The 9992-nt window shown below is 35.9% G+C and overlaps 1 long non-coding RNA gene across 1 annotated transcript in view; it reads left to right on the forward strand.

The window, feature by feature from the left end:
- LOC114871262 overlaps nucleotides 1–1005 on the forward strand; it is a 22644-nt gene extending 21639 nt beyond the window's left edge. The window contains exon 4 of the long non-coding RNA XR_003788548.2: nucleotides 740–1005. This is a non-coding gene — a long non-coding RNA (uncharacterized LOC114871262). The remainder of the gene's footprint in view (nucleotides 1–739) is intronic.
- Nucleotides 1006–9992: the final 8987 nt, after the last annotated feature.

Here is a 9992-nt window from a genome sequence, read left to right on the forward strand (position 1 = left end):
CCTCTTTATTGAAATTTGTTTAAAAATAATGAACATTTCCAAGATTCTAAAAACATTTCAAAATATTTCTTCACATCTACATCTTGACGTCTACGATTTTCATTTCCCCGTTTAAAAATTTTCGATAAAGTGGTCAGAATTGAACGGCATCATTCTCGAGATATCCAGTTCCTTCGAGTCGCACAAATTCATAACGAGAAGAAATAGTGCTTGTGTATTCGCGTGCCTAGCTCTTCTGTACCACTACATAAATAGAACTTTATCTAAGGTATTAGGTTGTTTTTCATTTGTACCTTGTCGAAGCAAACGATCGGAGGAAACGAGAGTGACGAGCCTCATTAGCTGCTTCGAGCTTGACGTTTCCCTCTCGAATCACTCGATAACTCCTACTTTCTCGGTCGAAAAACCGATAGCTCGTTCGATTGAGTGAAAATTCTGATTTCTTTAGTTCTTTCAATATCATGAAATAAGAAAGAAAAATACAATGTTCATTTTTTGTGGACTTTATTAGATTCTTAAGAAGGTTGTAAAGTTTATAAAGAGTTTTAAATAATTTCATAACATAAAAATTTATATTAATACTGCGAAATTCTACTTGTACTATATTAGTTTAAAGCTTAAAGTTTCCTGAAAATAATTATACATATAAACGCTTCGTTGGTTTTTTTAATACAAAATGACTGATTGCTAATTACAGAAAAGGAATGACCACTTTAGTAAACTTGCTACTTTTCCCCAGGAGACGGCGGGGAGTCTTCTGCAAGATTTTCCCACGTTAAACGAAAAAATCTGCAGACACTGATTTCAGTAAAGGTAGCTGGCTGCGGCACCGTTGTCAACCATTCGACCTAGAGCGAGATGAAAACTCCACAGTCTCATAGCGACCGCCGAGGAGTGCGGATCTACCTGTTAAACATACATACACCCTTATTTTATTTTCTGCGTTTATATAATTTGCTGTATTCATCTTCTTCTTTTATTGAATAAACTTATTGAGGAGATGAACATTGATGATTTTATTCCTTCTGCCTGCCTTGCCTATTATTTTATCTTTTTATTTATTATTTTAGTCCTATTTGTGGGTTTCGCGGGAACCACCCTCCCAAGTCTTCTATTATTTTATCTCTCTTTATGGGCCTCGGCACATCCCTTCCAGTTATTTATTTATTTTTTTTGTCTTCGAGGACCTCACGGGGCTCAACCCCATATCTTTTATATCCCTCCATCCCTTACATCTCTGTTTCTGTTACATTCCTTGCATTCCTTACAGCCTTACATCCCTTACAGCCTTACATCCCTCACAGCCTTACATCCTTCACAGCCATATATCCCTTACAGCCTTACATCCTTTACAGCCTTACATCCCTTACAGCGTTCCATCCCTTACAGCCTTACATCCCTTACAGCCTCACATCCCTTAGATGTCTGCATCCCTTACATTCCTGAATTCTTTATCTCTGCAATTTCTGCATTTCTCAGCGCCATCTGGTTTTAAAAAAAGGAACTAAATCATGCCGAAATTTTGGCCCTCTAGCGGCAAAAATTTGAACTAAAAATCACACCTCGAAACAGCGCCATCTGGTTTTAAACAAAGGAACTAAATCATGCTAAAATTTTGGCCCTCTAGCGGCAAAAATTCGAACTAAAATTCGAACGTCGAAGCAGCGCCATCTGGTTTTAAAAAAAGGAACTAAATCATGCCGAAATTTTGGCCCTCTAGCGGCAAAAATTTGAACTAAAATTCGAAAGTCGAAGCAGCGCCATCTGGTTTTAAAAAAAGGAACTAAATCATGCCGAAATTTTGGCCCTCTAGCGGCAAAAATTTGAACTAAAATTCGAACGTCGAAACAGCGCCATCTGGTTTTAACCCCTTCCCGTACTTTAACGAGTCTGACTCGTGATGAAGATTTTGGCCCAAACATGAATATCACGAGTCTGACTCGTGAACAGATAGTCGGGCGAAACATGAATATCACGAGTCAGACTCGCGAACAGACTCGTGAGTTCAACAGTGGTAACGCGTAAAAATGCCTATATATCAGATATCAAAGCTCTTTACATTTCGGCACGTATTGCGACTGTTCTCGAGCGTCTTGTCTGTTTAGCGCGCTTTGACGACTACCGCTTGGGCCCGAGTTTCGTCGAGCTAAATGGCACGGGAAGGGGTTAAAAAAAGGAACTAAATCATGCCGAAATTTTGGCCCTCTAGCGGCAAAAATTCGAACTAAAATTCGAACGTCGAAACAGCGCCATCTGGTTTTAAAAAAAGGAACTAAATCATGCCGAAATTTTGGCCCTCTAGCGGCAAAAATTTGAACTAAAATTCGAACGTCGAAGCAGCGCCATCTGGTGCCAGAAAAAGGAACTAAATTTTGCACAAATTTTACTGTCTAGTAAGGATATAAAGGATGTAGCGATGTAAAGGATGTAGGGATGTAAAGGATGTAAAGGATGTAGGGATGTAAAGGATGTAGGGATGTAAAGGATGTAGGGATGTAAAGGATGTAGGGATGTAAAGGATGTAGGGATGTAAAGGATGTAGGGATGTAAAGGATGTAGGGATGTAAAGGATGTAGGGAGGTAAAGGATGTAGGGATGTAAAGGATGTAGGGATGTAGGGATGTAAAGGGTGTAGGGATGTAAAGGGTGTAGGGATGTAAAAGGTGTAGGGATGTAAAGGATGTAGGGATGTAAGAGAATAAGTGTTTTTTTTTTTTTTTTTTTAACGTGGGGAAATCTTGCATAAGACCCCCCACCGTCCCCTGGGGGAGGACGGCGGGGGAGTGTCAGATTCCTACTGACTAAAACCCCACGGCGACCGACACGGGCTCTGGGACACCGGGAGTCGTACCCGGTGTCGCCTTTCCTCAGGCTGCGTGTAAGGCCGCGTCCTAAGGGCGTCTGGAGCCCCCACTCCCGACGCCCGCGACCCTGGCGGCTTCACCTTTTTTGGGGGTGAAGCCACCAAATATAGTGTTGGAGAAAGGGTTGGATCACCCAACAAGACTGGACATACCTTTGTCGCTGAAATATGGCAATGCTGAGCTCGAGACTTTACTGACTAACGGCGAGGTATAGTCGCTGATATCGCAGTAATCTGCTGTTACCGTCAACATGTGTTAAACTGGTGCAATGCGTGCGTTTCACATCTTTATACTAAGATAGATCAGATGGCGTCCGTTTTCAAGGCACAAATTCAAGACTCCTTGAAAACAAAAGCATGTACTTACACTCTTGTTGGGTCTGTAGTCACTGAATCGTGTTAGGTAGATGACATCATTCGCAATTCATGCTGATGATATCATCTTCCTTACTTATAAATACATGTAATTGTTTCGAGGACCATTTAAACAAACATTTGTATGAATCATGTCTACAAAGAGAAATAAATTCGAATTTTATTTCAGAATAGGTATTCTATGTGAAAAAGGGTCAAGGTACAGTGTCGATAAAAAATTAACAAGTGGTGGAAACAGTTCCATTTAGAATATTGGATATAACTTTTGTAATACCTTTACTTAACTTTCTTTTTTTAAGAATTAATCATCCACGGTAATTACGTTTCGAAAATGACTCCCTATTGAACAGTATACCGTACTTATATCGTTCCATTTGTATCCGTATCAGAATACCGATATTAGGGGTTCATTTATCTTACTTAGAGGGTGGTCGATGAGCCTGAGCCATTACACTCACTAGGGACCAAAATTCTCTATTCTGATCTAGTTTCTTCTAGCATAGAGAATTGGGCACCTTTGGGGATCAATATTCATTAAGGTGTAACTGTCTTACTCTGTTTATCTCGCTTTCTCTGCACATCAATTAATACTTGGAAGGTTTGATTGACCGATTGCTTGGTAAACAAGCTATACTTGTTCACCATGGAATTTTCTCTACGATGGTTGGATAATATACAATAGTTATAGCCTATCATAAAATTAGGATTCTTCTTTCTTCTCGAAAAAATTTAAAGAAAGATAAGTTTTGGTATAAAAATGAATTACGAATAAGATTATGTTCAAACGCTTGTAAAAACGATGTTTATGAAGTTCCCTCAAGTTGCAGCCAATTTTCTACCCTCTGATCACTTTTTATCGCGGCTAGAGAGGAGGGTGGGTCATAGATATGTAGATGAGGGGTACAGTTATTAGGTGGAGAAGAATGGCAAAAAAATAAGGGTGCACGGTGATAAGGGAAACATTTATAGAGCAGAAAATTGTGTAAAAATTATGAGATCTTTTTTAGTTATAATGAAGCTCTTCTTACTTCGAATTAATTAATTATAAAATAATAATGGAATATTTTATCATCAGTGTGGCTAGCAATAATTAAAAAGTATGAGAATTTAATATTTTTAAAATTTTGTCAGCAGTAATTAAATTATATTAAAAATTAATATTTTTTAATATTTTGATATTAAAAAATGTTACATTTTTATTTCTTCACTTTAGTTTACAGTACATGTAAATAACATGAATATTACTCAATGTTGTTCAATCATTCGTACAGTGGAAAGCAAATCATCAATTTATCCTCATTGATCACGAATCGTATTGGAGATATATCTGTTTACAATTAATAAATAATTTGCATCGTGCCAATATTTAATGATGGTAATTAATGTGATCGCATTACTGCAATTTCTAGAAGTGATATTCGTCGATCAACGGGGTGCATTTAATGTGACTTTCATGAGTTATATTTCAAAAAGGAGATTTTACAAATTTAGAATTAATTTGCTAAAATTGTCGAAGACATTTGTACAAAATAAAACAGATTGTAGAAAATAAATTGCTATTGTTTCATTAATTTTAAGAGAAATTCTTTGAACCTTTCATTGAAGCTAAGTACATTAAAATGTAATTAGGTAAATTAAGTGTAGAAGCAGAAAAACCTATGATAAACTGCTATTCAACATTCTACAATTGCTTTTAGGCGATTAATTTTCAAGATACCTTAATTTTAATATCTGTTTTAAATTCAACATTTAATTTCGCGTTAAAAATGTACTTTTGATTAACAATTTTTAATTTCACATATAGTCAATGAATCAAATTTTTACGATATAAAATTAAATACTGCAAAAAGGAAAATGGCAAAAATTAAACTTGCCGAAGATGAAATAGAAGATTCTAATAAAATTTGTGATTGATTTATCGCAGTAACGTTTGAATATTAACTCAAAGAGTTAAATAGATGATAAAAATGTGTCGGAATATGAAGGAACGAGAGCATTTCCGGTTCGTCCGACTTCGATAACGTTATTCCCTTCTCTGGTCCCGTTTTTCCAGCCAAACTTTGAAATGCAGCGACGATGAGGGCGCATCGTTCGAATCAATTTCCTATCGACTCGCGTGCAGGAAATCGAATGTACCGGAAACCGGCTCTGGCGATCGGCTGCGAGCACGATCAGCACCTAGTCGATCTCTTTGTCAGATAATCTTCTACCTTTCTATCGTTTTTTTTTCACCTGTTCGTTTCAACACTTCAGAGTTCCGATGGTCGGTAGCAATCTTATCATCGATTCTCTAAATCTAACCATATTTCTTCGTTTTTCGGTCTGAGTGAGGTTGAAAGATGAAAGAAAAAGTAATTTCTTCTTGGCATACAGATATTTTTATCAAAAATCAAATGAATGTATTTAAAAAAAAAGCAGCTGATAGAAAAGAGATTCTATTTACAAATCTCCACTCTTCTCATTTTATATTTATTTTTTTTTATCAAGAACAATGAGCAATATTCGTCTAATTAATTATACGAATTTATAAACTATGTATTATAATGATTCTGTATAAATTCATTTATGAATTAATAATTTTAAACGGTTACCGAAATCATAATTGAAAATTGCATGAATGGAATTGTTAGTTCTTGATTAGAATAGAAAATAGTTAAATAGTTTTGGAAAATCATCAGTGAAAATGTAACGAACTCGATACCGCAATGTTTGTACCACGATTTCGCGAAATGAAACTTGCGTGGTTCGAAGTAGCGGGCAGATGTCGCAAAATCGTGGCCGAAAATCGAATTAACTCAATTCCATCCTCGTTTCACGTTCCACTTCCATAAACGGCGTACTTCCGTTGTTCGTTCCACTTTGCGAATTGGAAGGAGTCCAATTCGCCTCTGCTCACGATTTCCTCGCCCTTAGGGAAAATCGTGCAAGTGCCGATGAACGCAGTTCTACCTCTTCCTTTTCTTATTTTCATTAATCGAACTTTCGACTGTTCCTTTCCATATTCGTGATTAAAGCTTATCTCATATTTATCTGTTCCATAAAATTTTAATTGAGACTGAAGATAAATATTTATTTGTATTGTTAATTCACAAAGTACTTATAGAGGATACATCACAGTCGATTGAAACAATTAATTTGGTAAAATTAATTATGAGAAAATGATTTTGAATATTATCAGTAATTAGAGATATTTTACAAATATAATTGCACCATAATTATTATAAAATTTTCTTTCTATTATTAAATTTACCACATACAACTCACCAGTATTATAGTTCATTAAATTGCAACTGCAAAATATGAACAATTTCTTCTCCACCCTTTCCAAAAATCCCCTGAAACGGAAGCGTTAGAGAACCGTGTCAAGTCGGTTCGAGAGGAACAGGATGATACGCAGCGAGATCCTGGTTCTTTAATTAAACGTTGTCGGGCATCGTTATAATCTAATTCCCAGTAGGGAGACATCAGAAGAGGTATGCGTAACACTGTGCGTCTCGGTTCGTCGATCAAAGTGTCTGGGTCGTTTTGAACCTGTGCGATCACTTCTCCCTACTGATTTCGAATGGCAAATCGCATGGTTAGCTAAGCACCTTTATATGCTTGCGAGCACGTAACGAGACTAACCTTGTGGATGGCCTTAAATATCGTTTGCTTTGATACGCTCCTATATGTGAACCATTTGAAAGTTTCACGACGGTTCTACTAGTTTTCCAATGATGTTTCTTTTTTCTGGATCAAAGGATTATAGATTAATTAGATAATTAATGCAATAATTTGCCTGAAAATTCAAAATATAACAACCTAATCTATCAAAAATCATTGCTTTCACGTTAATCGTTTACTGCATTCAACTATTTTGCATTAACAAAACTAAGAAAAGGTGCATTTACACAGTAATTTTCTACAGACTTTAAGCTTTAATTTAATATATCACAAGAACTATTTCGCAATAGTTTTATGTCATGAAAATCTAAATGAAACTCCCATGTTCCAAAATCAATCATTAAACACACAACTCCTGAATTCATTATGAAATTGTTAAATTAGATCAAAGAAGAATATCATTTTCTAAAAAGAAATTATTTTTAGCATCTCAAGTGAAGTATAACCGTGTACCGAGACGAATTTTTCACTCAATTCTCAAGGCAAAGGCAAAGGCAAAGGCCTTGTACACATTTGGACCAAAGTATAGTCGCCAGGTACCTCGTGTTTGGTATACATATTTCTCCAACGATTCCAGTGCATCGAGCCGAAGATTTCTGACCTCCTTCCGCATAGTTTATCCATGCTGCCTTTGACATGCAAATGTATTGTTGTCGTTGGTGGTCGTGTTGGCTGTTGAATTTTAAAACACGCTCGCGTGTTTTTCTTACTTTTTCACCGTAGGTCCGGCAACCGGTCGACCATGAGTCCACTTAGAAAACGAGATGGACGCGGTTCGCAAAGCAACCAACAGTTTGTCACACGTTGGTACCAACAAAAAAATTCAATCGTTCTTTATTCAAACGACCCCCTCGTTGCGCTGTGTTTGTGTTTGCTCAAGATTCACGTACACGTTTCCACTGGATTTTGCTGCTTCCATTTTGGACCATTGCGGCCATTAACTAGCGCATTCTTTGCACGTTTATGTTTTGCAATAGGATATTTTGTCTGCGTGTGTGTTTTTGAAAAATATGGAACTATGTGTTTTTCTGTTTCTGAAAAATTTCAAAGCCAACCGGGTATGCAAGTTTCCATTATTTAAGATTTATTCAAGTTGAAGCTTCGCATTAGGGTTTTTTGGAAAATTCATTAGAAAGTTGGGACATTCGAAATTCTGATATTAAAAAATTAGGAAATTGAGAAATTCTAAAATTAAACATTAGAAAATTCTAATATTAGATAATTTGAAAATTGGGAAGGTATAATATTAGAAAATTAGAAAATTGAGTAATTCTAATATTCAGAAATTCGAAAATTCCAAATAGGCATATCGATTTATTAAAAAATCAAATAGAAATACAATCCTTAGAATTAGCAAGCCATCAAGGAACGCAATTAGTTGTATTGTTACCTTATTTTGTCAATGGAAAATTGAAGGGAAGAACGATCGAGTAAGAGAAAGTGAAGCGGCCTGATTAACGTCGTTAATTAAGTAAAGGGTGGGTGCAAACAATGATAGGTCGGTGGTTGCAGTGTCGAAAATTTAGGATACACCGGGCTCGAGTTTCTGGGTTAATCAGCACGCGGTGTCTCGCGTTTTCGAGCTCGCGGAAAATGTTGAATTAGCACCCACCGCGGCTGGAATAATTAAGGCGGCTCATTGTGCGCGAGAATATTTCATTGCCGGCTTCTCCTCCACCCTTCTGTCGCCCCCTTGTCGCGGCTCGTTGAGCTTTTTCGTTTGGTTTTGTGCTCGGTGCGTGGAACGCTTCTCTCGACAGCCTGTTTCGCATCCACGGCTGCTGGAAATGCCTCTGGACGATTTTTACCCTTCCTCTTTCTTTTTTTTTTTTCACCTAGCCTTGTTGCGAATTGGGTCACGCAAGGTGCTGTTGACTTCAAATGTTTCTACGTTATATGTGTATTAAAATATTGTTGTTTTTCTTTTTACCTTTCGCCTGATATCAGTAAAAATGATTTGAAATTTTCTTCTAAAAAATTTTTCTACTATGTGGTACTTTTCATATCGTATTATTTATTGTCTTCAATCGCTATTAGTATCATTTAACAATTTCTATTTAATCACTCAAAATTAATTACCTGTTACTAAATGGGTATCTATATTTGAGCAAATCAAAATTTATTATTATGTATTGATAGATGAAATTTGATTGTCATGTGTCTAATTAATTATTGAAATATCATTGTGATATATATTCTGTAGATATGAGAGTTTCATTTAAAAATTCATAATACCTATTACTGTTAATTAAAAGGAATAAAGAATGTATATTTTTTTAAAATATGGCTCTATAGTTATAATATAAAAATTATTTTATATTTGTTTAAGTATAAATTCTTAGTTTATTTTTAATGATGCCTGCTTTATTTGATAACTATGGTCATCAACGAAAAGACTTTGAATCGAAGATGATTCGGGTATGTATCCTGCAATATCTTGAAAAATAAGAAAAGTTCAAGCACATCGAGGTCATATCTATCGATCCTGCTGACCTACCCCTTCGCTCTACTTCCCATTACTTTCGAATCACAATCGGCCCTCTGAGGTGCCTTTAAAGTCGAAATCTAGAAACAAAGCCTTGAAACGCGTAAATTATTTCTCTGGTAATAGTCTCTTCATGGAATGTTTCTTCGCGGTCGCTTCTCAGGCTTTTTCCTAGATCAACAATCTAGTAGAGATTCTATGGATATCGAATAATTCTTCCCTTTTATAATTTCATGAAATGTGTATAAAGGCTTTTTTCGCTAAAAGGATTAAGCTGGTATTTTCACATTTTACCTACCCAAAATGGAATAAAATAAAATTATTTGTTGATAGACGGCGAATCAATCGACTCGTCCGGATCGTATGGATAATTTATTTACAAGAGTAAAACATTATGTACAAGAATGCGTCGAGAATCGTGTGAAAACAATACATGCTGAGAGGATGTGGAAAGGTAACACAGCTTCACTCGTCTCTTATCTGTTACCCTTACTTTATTAACACTTTGCCAACCAATATATCAAGCAACTCTATTTCTTAAGAAATTTTTAATATCATCACTGTGAAAAAAAGTGTTATGTATAAAATTTATGAATATTTGCAATT

The sequence above is a fragment of the Osmia bicornis genome, chromosome 10 (assembly GCF_907164935.1).
Source record: "Osmia bicornis bicornis chromosome 10, iOsmBic2.1, whole genome shotgun sequence".
NCBI classification, from domain to species: domain Eukaryota; kingdom Metazoa; phylum Arthropoda; class Insecta; order Hymenoptera; family Megachilidae; genus Osmia; species Osmia bicornis.